Raw genomic sequence first — 4,352 nt, 5'->3', positions numbered from 1 at the left:
GGGCGGTGGGGAAGGAGAGAGAAAGAATGAGACAGAACTCGTATGCCTGGGTTCTATCCCAGCGCTGAGGGGAGCAGGGCCTAGTGGTTAGAGCGGGGAGGGGGTGCTGGCAGCCAGGACTCCTGGGTTCTATCCCAGCACTGGGAGGGGAGTGGGGCCTAGTGGTGGTGGTGGGGGGAGCTGGGAGCCAGGACTCCTGGGTTCTCTCCCTGGCTCTGGGAGGGGAGTGGGGTCTAATGGTTAGAGCTGGGGGGGCTGGGAGCCAGGACTCCTGGGTTCTCTCCCTGGCTCTGGGAGGGGAGTGGGGTCTAATGGTTAGAGCTGGGGGGGCTGGGAGCCAGAATCCTGGATTCACTCCCTAGGTTTGGGTGGGGGGAGGTGTCCCTTACTAAAAAACTATATTAATTTAAAACTCTCTCAGAAACGCCCATAAATTGCCCTCCCCGCAATTGGGCCCAATGTCCCACTGTGGGTTTTTGTGGAGCAATGAGGCCGACTCTGCACCGCCCCCCATTAAACACCTTGGGTGGGGGGAGTAAAACTGGGCCACTCCCCCAACAGCTGGTGACAACCCCCCCGGGGGGGTTATAAACCCCTTCCTGCCCCAGGGTAGGAGCTGGGGACCCCTGGGCCCATCCTGCCCGGAGTCTCCCCTCCCCGGAGACCTGGGGAACAGGCACCGGGTGTGCAACCGTCTCCCCCCCCGCTCCTCCAGTGCAGCAGAACAGACACACACAGTGGCAGAGCCGTCAGCAAAGCCAGACGTCGCCTGCCAGGAGCAGGACTCGCTTCCCCACGCAACACACACAGCGTTACCCGCTCCGGATACAACGTGACACACAGCCATGGTGTAACACCCGTCCACAACGCAACACACGGTGTCACTCGCTCCCAACACAACATGACACACAGCCATGGTGCAACACCCGTCCAAAATTCAACACACACGGTGTCACCCGCTCCCAACACAACGTGACACACAGCCACAGTGCAACACCTGTCCACAACACAACACACACGGCACCACCTGCTCACGACACAAAGCGACACTGGGCCATGCCCACAGCATCACACGTTCCCGATGCAATGCAACACACAGCCACAGTGCAACACTTGTCCACAATGCAACAGTGTGACAACCCAACACACATAGCATCATCCGCTCCCAACACAACATGACACACAGCCAGAGTGCAACACTCATCCATAATGCAACAGTGTGACACACACGCACAGTAGCAGACACAACAACACATGCTACACACAGAATGCAACACCCACCCACAATGCAACAGTGCTATGCAACACACACAGCATCACTCACTCCCGACGCAACGGTGCAACACCTCTGACAAAGCAACACACACAGCACCACCCGCTCCTGACACAACATGACACACCACAGCCACAATGTAACACCCGTCCACAATGCAACAGTGTGACAATGCAACACTGGGCCATGCACACAGCACCACCCACTTCCAACACAATGCAACGCACAGTGCTACGCACACACAACGCAACACTGCACCATGCACACAGCCTCGTATGCTTCTGAAACGCAATACACAGCCAGAGTGCAACACCCATCCATTATACAGCAGTGTGACACACATACACTGTAACAGACATCACATGCTATGGACACAATGCAACAGTGCAACGCAACACACACAGCATCACCTGCTCCCGACACACAGCCACGATGCAACACCCCTGCCTGCAATGCAACAACACAACACAGCCGTGCTACACACACACACCCTTACAGCACAATGCGCTACCGACACAACGCAACACCCATCCTCAACAGTGCAACACAACACAACACATACTACCGACAACGCAACACCCAGGCCCAGTGCAACACCCCCAGTGCTACACAAACGGCGACACCCAGTGCAACATGCTACCAGCACAACGCAACAATGTGACACACAAACAGGCTGCAACACCCAGGCAAATGCAATAACCCAACACACATTCACACACAGAGCCCCCCTCCCCCCAGGCGCAGGCCCTGCGCCTGCAGACACCTCGTCTGGGATATTTATAGATAGCGACAGGACTGCTGTCCCCCCGCTCCCACGCACAGACACACTCAGATGGTACCTGTGCACAGACACCCCAACACACACCCCAACATGCCAACACACGCCCACCTCTCACGGGCCCTCATGCCAACCCCCTTCTCCTTCCCCCCCGGCCCTGACCCGGGGAAACCACATCAGCTTCCTCGGGGAGGGGTTCCAGATGCCCTCCCCCCTGGCCGCAACACACGTGTGTTGGTGTGTGCGGTCATGTGCTCGCATGGAGCTATCTGGCCTAGGTGGCACCAACAGGCTCGCATGGGCAGCGCACACACGTCAGGACCCAGCTGGGCCAGACCCTGCAGCCCCGTCATGCACCCAGCTGGGGGGGGGGTGTCAGGTGGTTTGTGCCCCACAGACTGGGAGATTGCTGCCCCCCGCCCACGGGGTCTCTCCCACCGAGTCCTGGGGATGGATCGGGGGGGCAGCTCTGACCCATCAGAGTGAAGAGAAAAAGTGAGGGGTTCTCCCTGCCCCCCAGGAAGACAACGTAGTTGGGGGAGGGGATGGAAGAGCTGTCCAGCCCCCTCCAATCCCAGCTGCAGGTTCAGCTGGGATTGCCCCCCCCAACCCCCACGGTCTAGCTGCCCTGCCCCCTTGCCCATGGATTTTGGGGGTGGACTCTGAGGAAGGGACAGAGGGATTCCACCAGGCACATGGGGAGGGGGGAGATGCAGGGCCCCCAGGCGTGAGGGGGGTAGACTGAGGATGGAGGTTGGGTGTGGGGGTCAGAGAACAGGAGGGAATGAAGCAGGGAGGGGGCGGGGGTGTTGGCAGGGGGATGGAGGAGGTTGGGGGGGAAGAGTGGAGGGGCTGAGGGGGCAGCTGGACAGGGGATGGCAGGTGCAGGCAGGCAGGGTGCAGGGAGAGGGGCTGCCCAGGGGAACTCACCCAGCTGGTACCTGGGGCAGAGACTGGGGGGGGGGGCTGGGACACGAAGATATGGGGTGGCAGGATGAGGGCAGAGGGGAGGAATGGGAGCACAAGCAGGGTTGCCCTAGAGGCAGGGAAGTGGCTGTAGGGTGCTGGGTGCATCGGGTGTTGGGGGTGGTGTTGGGGAGCTGGGGCTGGGGGGGCTTGGCACCTCATGCACGGATGTGGGGTAGTGCTGGGGAATAGGGGGCCAGGTGGGGGAATAGGGGGGCAGGGGGTGCACACAGGGGCTGGGGAGCAGGGGAGACCAGCTTGGAGGAGCAGGGACTGGGAGAGTGGGGGGGCTGGGCAGGGGGCACACACGGACTGGGAGAATAGGGGGGCTGGGCAGGGGGGCGCAAGCAGGGGAGCTGGGGGAGCCAGGACTGGACGGGGGTCATACATAGGGACTGGGGAGAAGCGGGCTGGGAGAGTGCTGGGGGAGCTGGGACTGGACAGGGCGGCGCATGCAGGGGCCAGGGGAGCAGTGGGAGCGGGTGGGGGGTCAGAGGAGCGGGGAAGCAGGGACTGGAAGGGGGGCGCACACAGGGACTGGGGAGAAGGGGGGCCGGGACGGGGCTGGGGGAGCAGGGACTGGACGGGAGGCACACACAGGGACCAGGAAGGGACTGGACAGGGGGGCATGCAGGGGCCAGGGGAGCAGGCAGGGACTGGGGGAGACCAGGGGAGTCGGGCAGAGACCGGGGGAGCGGAGGGACTGGACAGGGGGGCGCATGCAGGGACTGGGGAGAAGAGGGGGGCGGGCGGGGACCAAGGGAGACGGGGTGGGGACCGGGGGAGGGGGGGAGCAGGGACTGGACAGGCGGGCGCACGAAGGGACTGGGGAGAAGGGGGGCCGGGAGGGGGCTGGGGGAGCAGGGACTGGACAGGCGGGCGCACACAGGGACTAGGGAGAAGGGGGGCTGGAAGGGGGCCGGGGGAGCAGGGACTGGACAGGGGGGCCAGGAAGGGACTGGACAGGGGGGCATGCAGGGGGCAGGGGAGTAGGGGAGGGGCGAGCAGGGACGAGGGGCGAGCAGGGACAGTCGGGCGGGGACCGGAGAGCAGGGACTGGACAGGGGGGCGCACGCAGGGACTGGGGAGAAGGGGGGCCGGGAGGGGGCCGAGGGAGCAGGGACTGGACAGAGGGGCGCACGCAGGGACTGGGGAGAAGGGGGGCCGGGAGAGGGCCGAGGGAGCAGGGACTGGACAGAGGGGCGCACGCAGGGACTGGGGAGAAGGGGGGCCGGGAAAGGGCTGAGGGAGCAGGGACTGGACAGAGGGGCGCACGCAGGGACTGGGGAGAAGGGGGGCCGGGAGGGGGCCGAGGGAGCAGGGACTGGACAGGGG

The sequence above is a fragment of the Gopherus evgoodei genome, unplaced genomic scaffold (assembly GCF_007399415.2).
Source record: "Gopherus evgoodei ecotype Sinaloan lineage unplaced genomic scaffold, rGopEvg1_v1.p scaffold_35_arrow_ctg1, whole genome shotgun sequence".
In the NCBI taxonomy this organism is placed as follows: Eukaryota; Metazoa; Chordata; order Testudines; family Testudinidae; genus Gopherus; species Gopherus evgoodei.
This window is presented reverse-complemented; position numbering follows the sequence as displayed.